The 22231-nt window shown below is 45.5% G+C and overlaps 1 long non-coding RNA gene across 1 annotated transcript in view; it reads right to left on the bottom strand.

Annotated features, from left to right (window-relative positions):
- Nucleotides 1–314: 314 nt before the first annotated feature.
- Nucleotides 315–22231, bottom strand: part of LOC138521579 (uncharacterized) — a 43616-nt gene continuing 21699 nt past the window's right edge. Inside the window, exon 3 of the long non-coding RNA XR_011283076.1 lies at nt 315–984. This is a non-coding gene — a long non-coding RNA (uncharacterized lncRNA). The remainder of the gene's footprint in view (nt 985–22231) is intronic.

Below are 22231 nucleotides of genomic sequence, written 5' to 3'. Positions count from 1 at the left end.
TCTCCTGCGTTGCCTTTCGCAGAGTAGGCCACACTGCCTGGTTGCCAGGTCCTGTTGCCTCCTGGGCTGCCTTCTCTTGCTGCCCCCTCTCTTGCACTGCCCACCTTGCCTAAACCATCACATACAGTTTTCTCATGTACCGAAACATGTGTCGTGGCGTAAGGGTACGATCATTATCAGAATCAAGAGGAGCAAGAAGGGTGTTAGAAGAGGAGCAAGTATATAACTGTTAAACGGAACAACAGGATAAAGAGAATTAAGGACGTGATTTACGGAAATAACAAATGGATTTGAAAATTCAGCCTTGATTTAATCATTAAAGATCCTTTATTAGAGTTTAAATTCCGAGAGAACTGTGGTCATATGGGGATAGGCAGATTTTGGCGCAGGGGAATTAATAGAATTATATTTAATCAAATTTCTTTCAAAAAACTTTGCCCCAAATATATGTGGCGGTGGGTTTAGGGTAACAACTAACGTGGGAAGGTTAAGGGGGAGTCTGCAGGGGTCTCACTCTGCATATATTTGCTGCAAAATTTACAACAAAAAAACATTAGTTGAAAATGATTTCGACGTAAAGATTAATATCAAGAAAATCCCAGTGAAATAAACTGAAACCTGGTGAAATAGACTGAAAAAATGAAAATTGTTTAACATAATTGTTTTTGTTTTGTTGGCGCAGTGTATCTTCAACCTTTCATTCATCGGTACATATAACAGCTTAAGGTTAGAAATGTGACAAAGGGTTGGGAACATCCTTTGTGAATTGGACTTGTACAATAATTCGAGCAAGGTTGTAGCAGGCCGATGCGCTAAGCTGGGTGCCTTGCAATCCATGCGCTCTGTAGGCGAGAGGCAATGACGCAGTCTCTGCTGGCATGCGATGGAGTCCCTGATTCATCTGGAGAAGGCAGGTGGGGTAGACGCATTCTGCAAGCAAGAAAGATACGCAGCTTCAGAAGTATGGAGGTACTGTAGTCTGCTCTGGAAAAAAAGGAAGGCATTTCATGAATAATGTTTCCTATTGCTAAAATACAATTTCAGAATCCGATGCAGAGCAAAGAGATGAAAAAAAAAAGGTTTATACAATATTTTTTGATTATAGCTCAGAATCCTAGATGCCACTAAATCTTTGTACCTGGTGCACTCGAAAAGGACATGTACCAGGTGTGACGGGCCAAATAGAATAATTCTAGAGACCGGAGTTTGGCCCAAATATGGGGACCACTATCTCTGTAGGATTACATATCACCCGGGATCAATACCCATTTCCTTAGTCTTATTTCCAGATAATCACTTTTGATAAACGGAATGCATCCTACATTCTGCTATTGCCAGCTTTAAGTAGCATGCACAAGAGTCGTGCAGAAAGTATCACCGTGCTTTTTGCATCATTACCTAATTGAGTTAGTTAGGTAGCACCCAGAAGTTCATCCTCTCACCAGCCAGCCAGGATCTAACCGCTGCTCACTTTATGGAGCGCTCACTCAGAGCACGTACCGAAATAGGAAAGGATGCAACAGCTACTCTCTAAGATGCCCCTGAGAAGCATTTTTAAATTCAGATTAATGATGCACACCTGAAGCATATATAGAAATTACTATATATATATATAATTAGAGCCTGCACGTCGACCATAACACACACACACACACACACATGTATATATATATATATATATATATATATATATATATATATATATATATATATATATAACATTTTTTTAACTTTATTCATAGCTTTTCCAAAAACAAACATTAACAACTTGAGTGTCCACGATACAGAGGTCGGTTCCAGAATGAATTGTTAGGCATTAATAGCTTGACTAACATTGTTACAACATGTTGCCCCCTTATTACTGCCCCTCCCATTCACACTCTTGATTAGTCAACAAATATTGCACATAAGGGCCCCAAATGCCGGGGGGCCTGGCGTGCAGGGGCATGGTGAAAATATATGCACATTCCATGTCATAGCAGTAAGCTATGTCCTCCAACCATGTCAATGCTCCAGGGGAGGGCTTTCCACTAGGCCATAGCCACCCTTCAGCGGGCCAACACCAGAAGGAGACCAGCCAACCTACGGACATGTTTGGGCAATGATTTTGTACACCCCGGGAACAGTGTCAGTGGCTCCCTCCCAACCTATTGCCCAAGAATGAATGAGGTCGTAGGTCCTACCATCGCCTAAAAACAGGCTATCAATGGGAATCCCCAGGCCAAAGGTAGGAAGTCGGCCGGGCAGAATTTACATCTATTACAGACCTCTGCGGTATTGGGGAATTGGTTATGCAGTTTAGCTGGGGTGTGGTATGCTTGGTGAACAATGTTAAAGTGGATCAACTTGAGTCTGGCATTTAGGGAAAACTTCTGGATCTGGAGCAGGATATAATTCCAATCCTCTTCTGTAACTTCCACTCCCTGTGCAGTCTTCCACCTGTGCCTAGGGGCATCCCCCTCCCATGGGATATCAGTCATGGGGCTCTGGTATAAGTAAAATACAAGGCAACTCTCACCCTGTGCTTGAATGACCCTGTGCAGCGAGTCCCACTTCTGTGCCTGGTCCGAGAATGAGGGAAACCACATCTTGAGGGCGTTTCTAGTTCTGAAGTACATGAAAAGTACAAGAGGTGTAGATCCCCCATTGTCCATCATCTGCTGTATGGACAGAAACCTATCCTATAAGGCATCAATAAAGTATCAAAAATAAGTGACATCTTGGGCTCAAGATGAAGAAACTTATGCTACTGAAACGATGAAGATATCAAGTCATTTTACACGTGTACCTATGCAACGCAATGCAAGCAGATAAAGTATTCTTGACGCTAGCTTCGTAGTGAATAGAATGCGGCAAGTGCCAACGTATACATCTAGCAATGAGTGAATTATGAACTATTCCACAACATGTTATAGCAGAGCTAGACCAAATAAGGAAATCTTCTTTTCCAGTGCGTTGCAGTTGAAAAAGCAATTGAGTTACAGAAGCGGAGCTCAGAAAGGCGAGGCTGGATGAGCCCCAAGAAGCTGAGGACCTCTCAGACTTGGATGAGCAGAAAGTAGCTGCAAATCGTGTGAAATAACAAAACTCCTGTTCAGAAGGCATGGACAAAAAACAAGAAAGCATCAGACGTCTTAAAATATAGTATTTCAAATGCACCAGAGTTTGAATGTGTGGTCTTCAGTCACATGGAAGAATGAAGTTGGACAAACATAACGGACCACACCTGCGCATGAAGGCAAAGCGTGCCTTCCCTTCCCTGAATTCTCCAGAGTAAGCAACATTTCCAAGGACAAGTTCAAAGCCTTAATTGACAGCAGACCACTGAGGTGATAATAGATGACATGCTAATTGGTGGGAAGCTATGGTTATGACCTGCTCACCAGCACCTGGAAGTCTCGCCTGTGTGTTGCTAATGTAGGTGGAAACGTACTGACGAATGAAAGAGTGGCAACCAATTGTAGGGAGCTGCATAATAAGGGCCCAATAGTTTGTCTAGCCAATGGGACGTTGTGTATTTATATTTAGTGATGTTCATAATGACTTGGTTGAGGGGAGGGCTTAGTTGCCCCACCTGATGTTAAGAAGCCTATCACTTTCTTAGACTAATATGGTAGTATACCTAGATGTTCCCACTGAACCTATCACATTTGCCACTAGGTTTTAGCAGTTTGCCACGTAGGATGACGTTAGTAAGTACGTAGGTTCACATCATCCATGATGAGTTTTTGCTATATAACGCATGTCTTTTCTGAAGCAAATTCAGAGACCATGCTATGAGACGTCCGTTGATTTTCCTTGTACTCCCTGTTTTAGATAATTGATATTAAAACAGTTAACTTTTTGCCAACTACCTGAGTCATTTCGATTACAGATGTTTGAGTAACTTCTGCATCCCCATTCTTCTGAATGTATTGCTACCTTGTCTTAAAGGGCTGAAGCGACTCCTTCAGTTCAACCGAAAAGAAAGAGAATGGGAGGCAGGAACAGGTGAACGGGAGGGGCCTTTTAACTTGAGACCCTTATTTCTTCTGTGCATCCCGCTGTGTGTTCATTCGCTATGATAGATTACAATCTGTACTCGGTCATAGGGAATGAACACAACGGAAGTTGAATCATCAACATTAACAAAATGAATAAAGACAGCACTCGTAGTCGGAGACATCCAGGATGATGGAGCAATTTGCAAAGCCCAAGAAGCAAACTGCACATACATCATTTTTACCAATTGCCTTTGCTTCGCATAAAAATAACAAAGAAGCCTTCTTTTCTGCCTAGTGTGCCTAGCCTGGGCTGCGTCCCCTTCCATAACACAGGCAGCGCTGAACAAAATAAAATGTTTATTTCTGCCCTAACTTTTTCCGGAGGAAAACACTTGTGGTACAATGCCAGCCAAAAAGTGCTCACCTGAGGAGGTCACCTCAAACACACCGCTGCTGCTGCCGAGGAGGGAGAGCTGTGGGTCAATGTCCTGGACCTGTCTCCAAGCAGGAACAGTGTCCTGCTACTGAGTGCGACCTGCAACAGCAATATGAGCAACCTCGGCGCGCGATGTACTCAGTGCTACAGCAGATGCACAGGAAGTGGTGCGTGCAGCATTGGGGCGGGGTCAACTCTAAAAAACGGTGGCGTGGCTGTCAAGATGTGCTCTTTCAGAGCGTTTGAGGCAGGTGAGGCCAGATCCAAGAACCAGCGAGAATAAAATGTTGCTGGATCTCGGATCCAGCATGATCCGCCTCAATGACAGCACTAGTTGCTCCCAGGGATTTGCTTAATGCTTGGGCCTTTTATTTACATTTTCTGGGGTTATTGTACTCACATCTGGTTACTCTTTTAAATGCTCAGGACAGGTAGGCACATCAACCGCTCAAGGCAGCAATGCAGGAAGGCACTTCCTTACAGTGTGTGCCCCTGTTCCCAAATCCTTCTCAAGCAATCTAGTTCTGTCATAGGAAAGACTTCTGCATTCAGATCCCCCTGGAAAAGTGTTCTTAAGGAGGTTTCCATCAGCTACATCCAGGTGGAATCCCAATCAGCTTTTATCCTGTCGAACAGACTCCTTATATTGTTGCTTTCCCATAGACTTGTTCACTCTCCCTATGTTTTTCACTTTAAATGTCTAACACATTCCACCCAGTTTGTAGTGCGGGTTACCCCATACAGTAGAATTCTTAAAAGATTCCACCCGGGCAGCATCATTTGACATTTTGGATTGGAACAGAGCATGTGATAGGTTGCCATCACACATTCACTCAAACTAGACTCCTCCTCTTTGCTTCGAGTGTCCCATTGTATTTTTCCAAGTCATAGGGGGGTGTGTTTAGCTGTTAGTTACCAACCCCTCTGAAATTGTGATCACATTGGACTGACATAGGTTTTCTTTTATATGGTATATCAAGAAAGACATCTGCTTTCTTCAAAATACCTTTTTAATAGGCTCCTTAATGGAAGGATGCACAGAGGCTTTATGGACCCTACAGCTCGGAGGTTGGGGTTTGTCTAGACATCAGTTCCTCAGAAGTTGCCTTTAATGGCTCACTAGACTTTTGAACATATTGACCTTGTTATTCTCTTAAAAATAGAAGTCCACCAAATTGAGCTGAATCCAAAATGTAGTCTCCATTTAGTTCTATTTCCTTGGTATTTTAAAACAAGGCCTTTGTCAAGGGTACACGCAGCTGTGTTCTTTAATCTATCTAATGGCATATGCGGAGTGATTGATAATGGTGCCTGTTTTACAGAAATATGACACTAACATTACCAGTCTCATGACAGCTCTGGATAAACATATAACATATAAATTAGGTTATATTAGAGTTCAAACTAAGTTGATCATTTTAAGGAGGAAAAATGTTCCTTGTGTAATTTGTATTTGTAATGACAATTTAATAAAGGGTAGGCCAACAAATGTAACTCTAGCAGATAACTTGTAAAGTAAATTAGGGCAGATTCTCAAACATTGTGTTGGAGCAGGTGATGAGAAGCATTATTGCATCACATCTCTTGTGCAAAAAAAGGTGCACCTATATCCACAAAGGGCATCTTAATGTTTGCATCTTAGATGTGCGTAAATTCATATGTCCTTTCCACTCCTTTCAAGCATTTGCTAAAATAAGCAGGCATTTTTTGTGCCTTTCAATGCACATCCTGAATCCATTATTGAGATGCATCTTTAAAATGTGCCAAAATCAAGACATTCCCCTACTCCTGTTTGGACTACATGGAGGGGAGGCACAATGCAGGAGAGGTGTATTTCTGAACCTTTCATGCTTTTTCTTTGAGGTGGGAAGGCAATGGTGAAGCATGCTGCTCGCCCACATGCATTTCTGCCTTCAAGCAACGATAGCTAGGAATGTTTATCTTTTGGCACTGTTCATAGCGGCATGTGATAGAGGTGGGTGTTATGGATTCACCCCCATTCTGGATCCTTTACATGGCCTCCCCTCAATAAGGCCCCATATGGCATTGGAATGGGTTTACCGTTTGCAGGAAGGCCTGCCGTGGATGCCAGGGTTGTCTCTGGGTTAGTGGGCCTGCTCTCTCTTTCTCGTATGCGCATGGGCAGCAGCGGTTCTCTGTACCCGATGCATGCCATCCCTTGAAACTGACAGCCTCTTCAGAAAGGAGGAGGGCCACATGCCAAGAGTGACAGGAAGGGTGCAATGACACCGACTTACTGATTCCAGGTGTGGCGATAAATGGATATCTTCCACTACCGATGTGCCCTTTTCCCTCAGCACCAGTGTGTGTGGTGCCACGTGGTGGCATGCTCCTCCCACAATGACTTGACTGCCAACATTGATTCCTACTTCCTGAGGAACTGGGCATGTTTACCCATTGAAGGGAGATTCTGGGACATTGAGAAAGCCAGTGGCACTGTCATCCGAAGCTTACTGCCTGGCATAGACTCAGGAGGACTCATGTTTTCTGCAATAGCAGTGGCACCAGAAATCTGCAATGACAGTGACCGCATGGTACTCATTGTCTGCCCATGCCTGGGTTGCCCCTACGCCTTCTAGCTTGCAATGGTGGTTTGCTCATCAACTTTACCCCTATCAAAAAGATATTTTCTATTTTGACATGTATAGCAGTGCACCAAGCCCTCGGGCATCTGGGCGCTAGTTACCTTTGTAGGCATAGTCCAGGTGGGTGATACATGAGTAGTGGTAAGCGAAGAGATGAGTCTTCAGGTTTTTCCTGAATCGTTGGTAAGATTTCTCAAAATGCAAGTGAGGTGCCAGGTTATTGCAGAGGTTGGCCTCGATCGCAGGGAAGCTAGACCCACCTGCTCGCTTACGTCTAAATCTTATGGTCAATAGGCGCTGGCTGCTAGAAGATCTGAGTGGTCTGGCTGGTGAGTATTTTCTGGCTGGTGAGTATTTTCTGATCCCCTGGACAAGGTAAGAGGGGGCTTTGCTGGCCAGGCAGTGGTGTGCATTCGTGAGGGTTGTAAAGTTGATTCTTTCCCGAATGGGGAGCCAGTGGACTGATCACCTTACCTCGGAGATGTGCTCTGATTGTTCAGGATATCAAAGTTCCATGATAGACAGCCATAGCACAGGGAGACTGACCTTTCCGAACTTCACTGAATGTCGCCTTTGAGATGCCAACCCTGGGCTGCCAGCAGCAGGGTGATGAAGGACTTACATCATCCCCCATTGCAGCACCAGAAGCAGGCACATCTGCCTGCGACAGAGTGTATGCTCTCAGACGCTTGAGTGCTGACAGCAGTCTTCGACTTTCTATATGGGGAGGTAAAATGTATGAGCTCTTCTGCACTCAGAGCCCTGCCAGCACGTTACTCCGGCGAGGGCTGCCTGCAACGTACATAGGCACTCAGTGCTGGAGAAGAGAATGGAATGTATGCATTCTCAGAGTTCCTAATTAGAAAGCATGACAATCATGGTAGGTATTGCTAGCTCAGGCCTGGGTCGTTAATATCCGAATGTAATGTAATTGGTCTTGGGTACCACTGTTCTGCCACTATTAGTGGCCTCGTGGCACGGTGTGACCCACAGAGATACGGACTAGTTTACGTTAATCTACAAGAAGAGAACTTGGCATTTTCTGTCCCCTAAGTTGTTTTGGTGACAATTTCACAAAACGTATTGCTCTGACAAAATACTGACTTGTAACACATTGTTTAAAACATGAAATGGATCCAAGTGATTGCTGATGGCTTTGCTGTTTACCTATCCAGTCTATGTGAGGGGAAAGTGACTCCCTGCCCTGTTAGCAAGCTTGAGGGATCGGGGGACCCTAAGCTAAGCAGGATAATGCATTGAGGACAATGTAGGGGAAATCCAACACCACAAGCAGCAGATCTCATCAGCGGTAAATGCATTGAAAGGCCTTATTTAATGTGAACAAACGTAATTCTATTCACACAGATCAATAGCCCCACGAGCTTCAGGTATTTGTGACTGGCTCAGATGTAGCACCTGTTAAGATATTCAACCCATCTCAATACTTTGGCATTGACGCATACATTGTTTTCTTCGGAAAAAAAAAGCCGAAGGGCTTATTAACCAGTACAGTCTTGGTTCTCTCCGCTTTAATTTGACCTTTTCTTTTCTGCCAACTTAGACACAGCTGCGAACTCATTATGTGAAAGGACTAAAGGATCCGCTTTGCAATGTACAGTCTTAAGTACACCATGGCCTCAAGGCCTGGATGCACCTTTGACCAAAATCATTACCTGCACTATTGCAGAGAAGTCATAAGTTCAATTATGCACCCTTATCGGACGAAAGAGGATTGGGGACAGAGGCGTCGCTTGGCGTGTCAGGGCCGATGGCGGGCATAGTCACGGGTATTTTGGTTGTAGCCCCTAATAGCATCTCAGGGGCTACAACCTAGCCCCCAGTCCTGACAGTCCCGACATTAGTGTAGCCCCAGATCTATTCCAGACCTAGTGATACCCCTGTTATGTTGGTGTTATGCTATGCTATCTTGCGGTCATTGAGCACGATTATCCCCACTAGAGCCCAAACCAAAGCATGCCACTACTCACTGTAGTATTATTAGAATAAGGATGTAAGGGTGCTTTTTTAAAGATAGTGTGTGTAAGTTTGATGACCTCAACTTTCCTTAGATAGACAGGGAGAGAGTTCCAGAGCGTTTCTGCCAGGGCTCAAAAAAGCTCCTGCCGCCTGATCTTTGCTTCTTGCACCATGAATGTACACTCTGCTGTGTAGTCCCAATGTGAAGACCACAGGGGCTCTGTCATTTAAGTAGATCTCTAATGTCCTGTTTCATAATATCTACAACGAGTGTAGGTGCTCCTTCATAATAAACCGTATGCGCTATAGAAAGCGCTATACTTGCTATCCTGTCTTTGGCAGGTCGCTGATGCAGTGATCTATGCACTGGTGTGATGTGTTCTATCCAGCCATGTCTAGTTAACGGGAGAGAGGCAGCATACTGGAGTCTCTGCAAGAGTTGGATCCAACAATCAGGGTTGGGGGGGAGGGCGGGTGGGATACAGATATACACTGTTACCATGGGCTAGTGTGACCAGACATCTCGGTTTCGCCGGCACCGTCCCAGTATTTTGCCCTTGCTCCCAGGGTCCTGAGAGTTTTTGGGCTTTTAAAACCCTGTCCTGGTATTGGAGGGATGGGTGCTACGGTCCAGTTTTTTCTGGGAACCGATGAAGAAATCCTGGAATCGGGCACAGCGCTGCTGTTCCTGCTTAAGTTAATTCTTTTCACGCCACCATTTCCTCCCCTTCCCATCTCTGGCCGCTCTCCTCCAATGAGAGGATTGTGCCTGTGAACATCCCCTGTAACAGGCAAGTGACATAGAAGTAGGACTACAGTTTTATCGGAGTGCGGTTTGTGTTTACTGTAGTCCTATTTTTATGTCTATTGCCTGTCTCGTTTTTCTTTTTTTCTCTGGTCACCCCACCATGGGCAAGCCGAGAACGAACCAGAGCAATCACAGCCTTGACTCTACCTGGAATTTTCACATATGTAAGTAAAAGCCTGTTTTTAGCATAGTTAAGACATGTCAATTCATGGAAAGATGACTATCAACAATAACTCCCAAATGTCTACCAGGGTCACGGGCAAGCAGGGCTGGTGCTGCATGTGAGCAACATGGGCAGCTGCACTTGACCCCGCCCTCCTGGGCCACAGCACATAGAGTGTGTTCAGGCCTGCTGCTTGGGCCGTGTCCATGTGCTCAGAATAGCTAAGCTTGGTGCACAGACGGCCCATGCTGCTTACCTGAGGCTAAAAAAGTTACGTGCAATCATGGGTGGGGAGCGTGGGGGATACAGTGGGTGGCGGTGCTGGCGGGACTGTAACAATGTAACAGTTTGACTGAACTGCTGTCACCATGATTTCACGTGACGTCACGAGCCCTATGCCATTTCAGAATGTTCGACGTAGAACATCTGAAACAGCAGACTCGCCAGCAGTGGCACTGTGACTGTGGAGTCTGACTTTGGTTGCTTGGAGGCCGTCTGGACTTTGCGTCGTGTGCCAGTGGCGGTGCCCATTTTGCAGGGATTTCTGACTTAGTCATCGGACAAGCCTCGAGGGCCAAGCTGATGCCCGACAGTTGTCTGATTTGCTGCTGGTCTGTGTCTGCGCCACCCGTCATTTTGAACAGCGTCTGTTCCGGGTCTGTTTGAGAACTCCTGTATGCTACATCTACAGTCTCTCGCCCCCACCAATGTTACCTCAAGGATTACTTAAAATGACTGGGCATTATTGCACTGTAGAGCAGGCTTGTCTGAGATGGAAGGGCTGGTGGGTTTAGGCACAGGACTATCAGCGACGTCATTTTGGGGTCACCAGGACTCCTGCGACCCCTGAGGTTTCCCTTCCTACCCCTGTGGTCTGCCGTGCTACCGATAAAAAAAAAAGTTATTTTTTTTCTTCTTTTCTTTCCATTGAAGCTCCTGGGCTGGGGCCAGTGCATTGTGGCTCTTTGTTTTTGGAGTGACTGGAATTTATGTTGAGGCCTCTTAAAAAATACAGGGGGTTCCACAAGTGTAACACTTTGAGCAGTGACCCTAAATAAGAAAGAATGGGAATAATAAACAATTTTCTCTTTCTGGAATTCTATACACTAATTGCTAGACTCATTAAAGGGCTGAAAGTTCATGATTTATCGCTTCCCATAATGTCACTTCAGGGTGGGGTCAAATGACATCACTTCCTGTGATGTCATCAGAGGTCAAGGTTCACGTGATGTCTCTTTCGCTACCCCTGGCATTTGGGTGAAATGACGTCCCTGAGGACTATCAACACATTCTGTGCTGGGGGAGGGAACAAGAAGTAAATCAAAGGTAGTCGGGAAACCGAAGTGAAAGCATGGAGGTTGAAGGGCAGAGTCCTGGGCCAAACAATGTAATGCGCCTCTTCCCATCCCATTTCTCCAGAAAACAGACAGGAACTCTGAGAAGTATATCTCTAAGCTGTAAAAAAGCAAGTGACATTCATTTGTTTTCTTTCTAAAGCGGCCACCTGTCCCCGTGCGGCTGCTTCCTGGTGGTGTTTTTCGTGACTAGTGCTATTTTGATGTTATGTTCATCAATCCTTCTCTAGCTGAACATGGATGTTCTCCCTTCGCCCTTACTCCTTAAGGCCATTTGCAGTACTTTGATGCAGCCTTCGTTTAAAGTACAGGGAAGATGGGATTGGATTATTTTAAAGGGATAACAGCATGCATTTTCTGCCTGAACGTGTTGATAATCTCTGCAGGGGATCTCACCTAGTTGTGTGTGTGTGCGTAAGAGATAACCTTTGCTACTGCACTGCACACACACCCTTTCCACACAGACACCATCATTCATTGAACATCGTCAGACATTCTCAAGCTTATCATTTTGCATAACATAAGTAATGTGACTTTTAGACGTCAACTATTACACCTCAAACTGCACATTTACAGATTTCCTTGTTGCCAATAAATTGCTTCCTGGTAGCAGAGCACGCAACCTTATTTTGCATTCAGCGCACGTTACACTTGATCAGTGAAATATTTTGTCGTTAAGAAGGTGATCTTTTTTATTATGTAACTGCATGCTTCCACAACTGCAATTTGGGATTGTTTTCAAAAATAGCCCACGTTGCGTGAAACGATTTGCACGTCTTCCATAAACAAGCATTGGTAATGCGAACAGTTTGGGCTTTTCACTGTCCATGGCCATGTTAACCTCTATGGCCATTGCCACCCACTTTCTGCCCCTCTCACCCAAAACACATCCTTCTGGATCTTTGAGATAGGTTTATCAAGACTTACCTTCAAACTGCATGCTCAAAGTGCCTGCCAGTGTTTTATTTTTATTTTTTTTATTTTTTTTTCAAAGCAGTCTTCCGATAGTTGACTTAATTTGTGCTGTGAACATGCCTCTGGTGAAATACACATTTCTTAACCAGGTCTGCCTTTGACCACTCTATTTCTAACTACTCTCCATGTCCTGTCAAAACAGTTTTGGCTTGTGTATAAGTATTAGGCCTTTGCCAGGCACTGCAGTTGTATGTCAGGTAATCACACCATTCTGCATGTGCTACCATTGATGGCCAGCTAATACAACTACAGCAGTGCATGGAAAATACCTTGTCCATGCCAACACTAAAGACCAAACCTTTTGTATTGCCAATGCTTGTTTTTATAATGACACGTTTGATGCAGAATGAGACTGGATTGTGAATGGAATAGCAGTGAGATGAAAGCGCTTTCACACAGCTTGCTGGGTGAACAAATCAGGATGGTATTGCGCGCACAAACGGCACAGGTGTGCATTTCCTATTCATGACTTGCAAATGGTGAATCTGAAGAAACGCCTCTGGGATGGAACTTACTTACATGCCCAAGACTGATCGGTTAGTGGCAGGCTACCCCAGCAGTGCATGGACTCTAGGTACGTGCTCTCAATTTATAGGCAAAACCTATTTTAAATAAGTGTTTTATGTGCATGTTTATTTAAAATTTCTGGAATTTCCAAACCTGAGGCAATATTTAAATTATGAAGAATTATGTACGGGCAAGTAACCCTTTCCCCCTGTGATATTACTTCCTGTGATGCCATTTCCTGTGATGCCATCTTATTCAAATTAAGGGCCCACACTGCTGAGTTGGCATCCTTCGGGCTCAATCATATCTTATCTCTTATTTGGAAAACAAATGGAAGTACTGCTCTGAAATCAATGTCCTCAATCATCTACAATCAGGTGAGCATCCTTGGTGGGGCACTGAAAAGGCCTTCCTGTCCACGTGATCAGTCCTCTTTCTGTTTTCAGCCAGGGGTCAACTTCATGTGCTGTGGCTTTAAGATTTTTTGTCCATCTTCCAGAATGGAAAGCATACACTGTCCCACCATCGAGTACATGCCTTAGATGGCCCACAATGCCCTTCATTGGATAACAATCTTCTCTCAGCCCCTCAACATGATTTCATGTTCATTTTTTTCACTTAATAACAAGTATTTGTGAGATCCCTTAGCAATCGTCTATTTCCAACAAAGGTCTGAGAGCCCCTCTATCGAGAACGAACACTAACCTGTTCTATGTGAAAGTCCCCACCTGGGAGGCTCTGCAACCACGTTTTAGCTCAATGTGCTTTTCACGCAGTAGGAATAGCCATTTGCATATCAGTCTGGTCCCACCCACATGGGCAGTCCACTCCCAAATGCTAGGCAATTTTCCTCTGAACAAGAGTACCATCAGCAACCCCAGACACGTGTTGCAGCCTTTTTGGGCCGCATCGGGGAGGTGCAGCTATGCCTCTCTAAGCATGTCTACACTTTTACACATGCCCCACTGTATCCACGGATTGCCCAGCAAGATGTAGGATGCAACTTGTATGCAAATGGCAGTGGTGCGTGATATAAATCCCAGTAGAATGACATATCGATTCACATTGACACCTTACCGTATCCAGATCCAAAACATGCTAAACATGTGAGGCTTTAAAATATTTAATGGCTGCTCACTCGGCCAACAACATTAATCTAACCTGAGACCTCCGTCATTTCATGATAGCAGCCTCTGATCCTATCTCCATCTCAGAGACTTGAAGTCAACGCCCTACTCTCGAAACCTGTTTGTGAGGTGGACATCATGTCTGATGCTAAATGTTCTCACCCCAGAGAAGGACAGTCCCGCAAGAGGGGTACTCTGATCAATTCCATGCAGATTAGACAATGCTCTTAATGAACAAACCCTGGATTCCTTGCTTCTCCTTAAAAGGAGCCGAAGGCACCCGTTGCCTACATTTGTGGAAGATGGTCCCCCACTTCAGACCTTTATGACATTAGCTTCACGGGTTGGTGTGGGTCGAACACATGTGTCCAAGGTTTGGGGCCTTGCGCATGCAACCCACAATGAACATTTTGCTCTTGTCTTGTCCAGTTGCTCGCAATTCTCCCTTTCAACCGGATGTCACTTGGTGGCCAGCTTTTTGTTTATGGGCTTACAAACTGTGGGCCACTCTCATAACATCAATTAAGCAACAAATGCAGCTCAGAAAGTGCCAGCAGGATAGCTCTGTGGGTTGCAAAATTATCTTAATAAATTAGGCACAAACTTGGCCAATTATGACTAACAACAAAGGCCAAGACAGGCAACCGCAGGTAATTACCATGCTTTACACAAAGCCTTGCTGGTAAGATAAGTGAGTGCATTACGCACTTGCTTCAGAGAACTGCATGCAGAACCCACATTCACAAGTTCATTATAATGGAGGCCCACCTGAGATCATCTTGGTTATTTTTTTTAATTTGTATTTATTTGAAAAACAGGGATGTCAATTTCGATCAGAAATGACTTACGATATCACATTTACAGGTGGCAGAGGCATGCCCCAGAAGGGTGCGAGAACAATCAGTGAGCCACTTTACAAGGGTGTGAGAAAGTGAGACATAGACCACGGACAACACATAAACAAGTGACTGTGGAAAGCGGTGTGAAGGTGTGTGCAGGCTAGTATTGGTGAAAGAGATTCATAACTGCATAGAGAAAGCCAGAGAGAGCATAGTTAATGGAAGGGGCATGAACAGGTGAGAGAGACAGGAGAGAAGGCCTCACACCATCAAGGTAAGCAGCAAGAGGGCCCTGCGTGAATTTCTTCTTTGTCATTTTATTGTATTTTATTTATTTATTTGCTCATTTTAAAGCACACTATAGAGCAAACATTGTTTTTCAGGGCGCATCAAGACAAGGGGATGGGGACAAGGGATGAGGAAAAAGGTATACAACATAAACAAAAACGTTCTTAACAAGTCTTGAAACATTTGGACCGTGAGAGCAAGGGCGAGTGAGGGAGGAGGGGGTAGTGCATGAAAGGGGAGCAAGGGGAGGACAATACTAAAAGCATCCATCATTCCTACTCGGCTGTGAGACGATTTGGAACGTGCAAGTGATAAACATAAAAAAGGGAAGCGGGGAGGACGGGAAGTGCAGGGTAAGGTTGGAGCAGGGGTGAAAAGGGAAACAAATACAAGAGACAAGCAATCCTACTGGGATCGTGCAAGTGTTGTGATATAGAAGGGGGAAGGGGAGGGGAGCAGAAGTGCAAGGAGGATGGGAGGAGAAAGGACGCGAAAGAGGTGGACTGGTAGAACACACAGAGGGAATGATAGAGCGCAGAATGGGGGAGTAAAGGATGGGAGGGTGGGACAATGCAACGGTGCAGGAAGCAGAAGGGAAAGGAAAAAAAAGGTCCGGGTGGGAAGAAACACCATAAGGAAGGAGGAGTGGAGACAGTGGGATGGGAAGGAAAATAGAACAGACAAAACAGCAGAGATCACAGTTTTGAGCAGAATACAGAAAGGTCAGGCAAATGAACAGGATAAGTAGGAGGAATACAGAGGCAGGCCTAACAATAGTAACGTTTTTCAAAAACCACGAGGGCAGTGGCAGGCATAAACGGAAGAAATAGAAAACAATTGAGCAGCAGGTGGGAAGCAATGGCATAGAACAACAACGTCGGAGTTGAGAAGTCCCACGATAGAAACAAGGTTGCAAGAGCTAAAGTTCAGGAAGCAGCAGCGGTGGCAGCTTAATAAAGACAACAGTGCGTTGTGAACAAGTCCAGAGGAAAAGACACCGGGGTCATGGCCCAAAGCAAGAAGGGAGACACATGGAACTAAGAGGAAATTGAGGCAAGTCAGGGAAGAACAATGAAGGCAGGGGCCAGGAGAGCAGGACTGAAACAAGGGAGGACGCGCCTTGGAACAGGCAGGACAACGGGGACAAGGGGGGTTCCATGAGATGCCGTAGGAGTGGAAGGCAGAGAGAGGGGGAACGGAGGTCGGGTGTGCAGCCAAGGTGGTGAAAGGTTGCAGAGCTTACCTTGCGGCCATCAGAGTGGTGATGATGATATCAGCTGGCGAAGGAGGTCTGGATTCAATCCGGAGCGGCAACAGCGAAGACAGAGAGATCAAAGAGGGTTGCCTATTCGGCGGCCACGGCCGGACGGGCCAGACAGGGGACAGGCCTTGGTGTGGGCCTTATTGTGGGACCAGCTTTGCCTGCCGGCTCCCCCGGATTGGCCCATTTGGATGAAAAGGCAGCCAATCTTCTTCCGATGCTGCAGGAAGAATGGAATGGCGGCGGCCATTTGTAAGAAGGCACAGTACCTTCATATCTGCAACTTCAGCCCAGCTGGGCCCAACACGAGAATGAGGAGGGCTGAAGTTCAGTAGAGGCTGGAAGGACTGAGACATGAAAGTGAACAATAGAGTTATCAGGGGTAGAGGGATCAATGGAGAGGTCTGAGTAGAAGAACAACGTAGAGAAAGGCATGGTCAAAAGGGCCTTCACTGGAGTGGGCAAGCGGCCCATGGAAGGAGTATAAGGAGTGCTCAGATAGGACGGAGTTAAGTTCAAGGTGGGCGGGTGTGGATGGCTTGAGAGGTTTAAATCACCCCATTCCGACAATGGTGATGTTGGGAAGTGACTCAAAGAAAAGATTGAGGTCAAGGAAGAAGGAGTTCAAAGGGCAGAGGTTGACAGAGAGCCAGAGCAGAGAGAGGAGTAGGAGGGAAGAGTTGAGCTATGCATATTCAAAAGAAGAGGAGGGAATGTACGAAGGGAGCTAGGGTGAGGGGCCTCAAGCCCACTCCCCCTACCTTTCCCAACAGTTCAGGAAAGAGTGGGAGAAGGTAGCAGAGTCTGTGTGGAGAGCTGCTAGTGTGGCAGCATCATGGGGCAGAGATCGCCGTTTCTGTGATGGCAAGCAGGGGAATGAGGGAGATAGGAGTGAAAGTGTTCTGTGATGCAGGACGGAAGAGCGGTAGGAGGTAAGAAGAGGAGCATGTGCTGTGCGGTAGGTGAGGGGGATAGGTAAAGTTGGAGATCCTGGCAGAATAGCAGTGTCTTGTTTGAGGGGTGCCGGTGCACATGAAATGGAGGGAGAGGGGAGAGAGGGAGGTAGAAGTTGGACCAGGTTATGGCTGAAGGCCATGAGAGAAGGGGATAGGAAGAGTGAGTACGGGGAGAAAGGGAGGAAAGGCAAGGTGCATGATGGCGTGAGGGGGGCAGACGTAGGCAAATAAAGGCAGTGGCAGAAGAGTGCAATCCAAGGAACAGAACGAGAAAAAGCAGGAGGGTAAAGGTTGGCTGGAAAAAAAGCTGGAAACAGTTCTCATTTAGGATGGTGTGGGCTGTACTCTTCTCTGTAAGTTTGATCATTTGAGCACCATTTACTTGGGCAATTACATCATCTACAATTACAGCGCTTAGAAGTTAGAGGAACGTACGTGTTTTTTTTAATTTTTTTTTATTTTAGTTCAGAGAGACAGACTGTGCACACACAGTTCCTCCCCCGAAAAGGAAAGAAGCCTCGGCGAGTCTTCAGCGGGATCTCGGGTTGCCTTGTGTGGTGCTGGGGCGCCGGGCCTGCCATGGCGGAGAGCGCGGCGTGCGCAGAGGTGCTCTGTTACCAAGGCCCGCTCTTAGAGGAGGCGCGCTTGGCTTCTGGCCAGCCCTGGATCGCATACCTGGGCCCTGAGCGCAGCGCTGACGGATCGCCTTATACACGATGCCAGATCTGTATCGCCCCGCAGGGCTCACCTGGCCGCCGGGGGCTGGGCTGGGCTGGACTGACAGGTTAGAACAGGGCCCGTTGGATCAGGTGTGGAGCCACATGCCTCCATGAAGCGAATGCCTGTCGCTAGGCTAGCCTGAGTGATGATCGCCTGCTGAACATGATATGCGCCTGTAAGCACCCTGCCCTGCCTCCTGCACCGCCCGCCTCCCCTCCATGCCCCCTATAGTAACCATGTAACACACTCCCGATACTGCCAAAGTATCTCCCCCCACCCTAGACTTAGTGAAGGTTGGGGTAACTGCTAAACCCACCCTCTCCACTAGGGAGAAAACAGGCCCTTGGAGAGAGAATGCACGCCTGATTGCCGGAAGGAAGAAGCATGAATACATAGCGCAAAGAAATTACGCGAATGAATGAAGGATGAATGGATACTTGTGTGAATGAATGCACACAGGAACGCATACATGGATGCATGCACAAGTGCATAGATGCACGAATCAGCCATGTGTTCATGAATGAGGGATATGGGTTCAAAGCAATGCATGCGTTAATGAATGAAGGTACACCCAGATACATGAATGAATGCATGAATGAATGCATGAATGAATGAATGAATGAATGAATGAATGAATGAATGGCTAATGCATGAATGTGCTTTGGAAGGATGGATGAATTAATTGACCAATGTGTAAAAGGCTGGATGGACAGATGGTAGGTCAGTTGAATGAATGTATGGATGGGTAGCTGGAGGGGGGAGGGGCCTGTAGAGTAGAGCTGAATGTAGCTAATTTCCTTAGCGCTTTTCTTTATTGACTGCAAACAACTGTTTGTAAATGAGAGCAGATGGAGTGTCTTTCTGAAAAAAAGGCGGGGTTCCTTTATTACCGAGGAGCATACAGATGCATGCATGAATGACGGAATGAGTGGATGAATACATGTGTTAATGACAGATTGATAAGATGAAAGAAAGGACGGATCCCGGATGAACGAGTGAATGTACGAATGAATAGATACACGGATGTATGGCTGGATGGAAAGGTGGAAGGCGTGGATGGATGGATCATTGCCCAAAGGAGAAACCTGAATAGTGCAGCATTGAGTCGCGGAATGTCTTATAGCGCTTCTTGTCTCAGGAAAAGACAGCTGCTGTGTTGCAACAGGTGATTTTTGGTTTGGTTTGAATGAAAGAAAATGGCCCTAGCGGGTAATTATGAGTCTTCCTGATACACCTATTGGGGTTGGCCAAATGCCACCAGGGGTGCTCTAGGAAGACGTTCAGTAGTAAGTCTGGAGGTAAAAATTCGATGTGGGCCACATTTTCTTTTAACCTTTTTGCTGTACAATTTGGAAGCACAGACGCTTCCCTTCAATTTGACCATCTGCTTGGTGGGTGTGCAACTCGCCTGGGCTTTTTTGAAATTTCTAATTAAAAGGAAGGCTGGTAGACCAACCTCTGGAAAATGTGTGGCGCTAATACACACCCATTTTCATATGCTCACGCCACGACAAATGCATAGACCTGTGTACCCTGGGTAGACAAAGCCTACATGCACAGTCCGCCCTGTCATATTTAGTTGGGAAGATTCCCCTTGTCATGGTCAACCTGATTAATTAACAAAGGCTCCATTCATCTGCCCGGCTCTTTAGCTGGTGGCAGAGATTTGCATACCAATCAGAGGGTAATTCAAACAGGCCCACATGGGGCCTGGCTGCAGAGGTTATCAAAGAAGATAGGAATCCCTGACAACCTTTCATATGCAACCGTGTCAACCTGAAGCCAGCTCCCACCCTCAATATCTATGACAGTGAGCTGTCATGTCTGACAAAACGAACATGTTCAATGCGCTCAACCACTACTGTCAGGGTCAAAGGATTTTCATAGAAACCAGGGTCAAACATCAATTTCAAATGATGACAAATAGCAACTGCGTTTTTTGTTGACTTGCGAGGCAAGGAAAACAGCAGCCTATATCTATTGGGATCTCACCACCCTAACCTTATCCTTCCTACATACCCCTCACCTTTGTGGGTCACTAGTCACCTGATAATTTCAAAAACTAAGAACATTCTGCAATCCAGCACTAAGCCTCCCTGGAGAAGTATCCCACCTCCCACAAATACAATGAATACTTTCCTTCCTAGATTGTCCTTTTCTAGTGTTCACTTCTGGTTACCACATCATATGATGACTTCCGGACCAGTAATTGCCACCAAAGGGAGTAGACACACCTATCTTAATGACGGCTTCTGCTCTCTTATAAGCAGTCCATTGTTCATACTGGATTTAACTAGCCCAAACAAGCCCATGGGCTAAAATGACATTGGTTCAATTTCTTGCTGAACAGCACGTTTTCTAGTCTTGTCATCTGTGTATGCACAGAGGCAGCGGCAAACAAGCAAGCAAAGCCAGCCGTCAATAATACAATGAATAACGACACAGTCCACTTGAAAGAATAATAATCCTAGGCAATTTACTCGCATGACCTAGCTAGGGGGTTTGGTTTAAATTCCAATTTTATTTGAACATTAATTTATTTATTTTATTTATTCACTTTATTTCTCTTCCCCCCCCCTGCACTCTCTAGCACATTTCTGCAATCCATTCCATCCACACGCCTGTAGCTGGCTTGCACATACATTTTCATATCGGAGGAATCTTTGGTGTGATTTTCCAAGAGATTGTCCTGGTATTTCATCAATCAGCATCATTAGGCAATGAGATGCATGTTCATTTGTATTAAAAGTAAGTTCTTTCACATGTGTGTCATTGAAGTGTAGAGGAGCAGATGGACATGTCATCCCTAGCTCCCTCACCTCCTTCATATTGGTACAGCAGTAGAAGAGCCCTATGTGGGACACCATGTATTGTCCCAATACCGCACAGAGTGTATGAGAGATGATAAGCCCTCAGACAACGTATCGAATGTGCCCTCACAAAGAAAGTGTGGAAGGATGTCTGCACACACAATTGGACATCGAAGAGCTATAAGTGAAATCAGACAAAGGCAGAGTGACGTTATGATGGAAAGACACAAAGACGCACTGACACGATATGCAAATACTTAAAGAATGAAGATGTAACTAGAGTGATAAGAAAAGCATGTAATTGAATGTGAAGAAATCATATGCACCAAAGAAATAAGTGTGGAGAGATGAAGATGAAAGTGAAAGTACATATGCAGAAAATCAAGGTAGCTGAGGCATATGGAAGCTTGCTGTAGAAGAAAATATAACGTGGCTAAGGTGGCCATGAGAAAAAGATGGATGCCGGACTTGTGTGGAAACCAATCAAGCTAACTCAGAGAAAGGCGAGGATTGCAGAGTCAGGAGATGCTAGAAAACAGCTTTGTTTGAGGAGCAAAGAGGAGTCTATTGGCCTGGGATCATGGATGCCACATCAAGGAATATTTGTCATAAAGGGAGTCAATAGGATAAACTATGAACATAAGACATATTTCTCTTATATTAAGGGAGGACGTAAACATCTGCAGTCACCAAGTATTGTACAATCAAGGATGCAAAAAGCTTCTGTGAGGAAGAGCAACCACGACTCCAGAGACAAAAGAATAATGGCACCCAACTTAATTGAAACAAATAGCAGTAAATAAAAGGTCAAAATGGGCAAAATCGTGGTCTACTCGAATGTGATTCAGAAGTCGAAAAAAAGGGCTATTGATTAAGCTGCTGATGAAGATAATGGTGTACGTACACTCCCTTGAAAGTCCTAGAACAGATAACAGCCTGCAAGGTCCACTTTGAAGAACAGCATGATTCAAGGCCACCTTTCTCATGGTGGCCCTGAATCATCCTGTCCCCATCTTCATCTTGTATCCAGGCTTGCAAATTGATGTGTTACTACTGACTTCTGCAAATGAATTCACTCTCACCTCTTGCTTCGCCACTCTTTTTGTCTGCTTATTCTCTGTTCTCTCCTTCTCTCCCTTTCACCCTTTTCCTATCTCCTCCTCTCCTCCCCTTACTTTCTTCTATGCACTTACTCTATCAGAATTGTCCCTGGACCGAGTATGATGTCAACCATGGCTGTCACCTCCAGCCTCCTCTTACTTGCCCCCCCCAACCCAGCACTATCTGAAATGTCGTCAGGCCTAGTATGATAGTAGCTTGTTTTGTTCCTCCCCTCCCTTTTTGCACCCCTCTCCCTCACCTTTTGTTTTCTCCAGCTCTACCAGAAATGTCATCAGGCCTAGTACGATAGTCGCCTGTC

The sequence above is a fragment of the Ambystoma mexicanum genome, chromosome 13 (assembly GCF_040938575.1).
Source record: "Ambystoma mexicanum isolate Mex_15411 chromosome 13, UKY_AmexF1_1, whole genome shotgun sequence".
In the NCBI taxonomy this organism is placed as follows: Eukaryota; Metazoa; Chordata; class Amphibia; order Caudata; family Ambystomatidae; genus Ambystoma; species Ambystoma mexicanum.
This window is presented reverse-complemented; position numbering and strand designations above follow the sequence as displayed.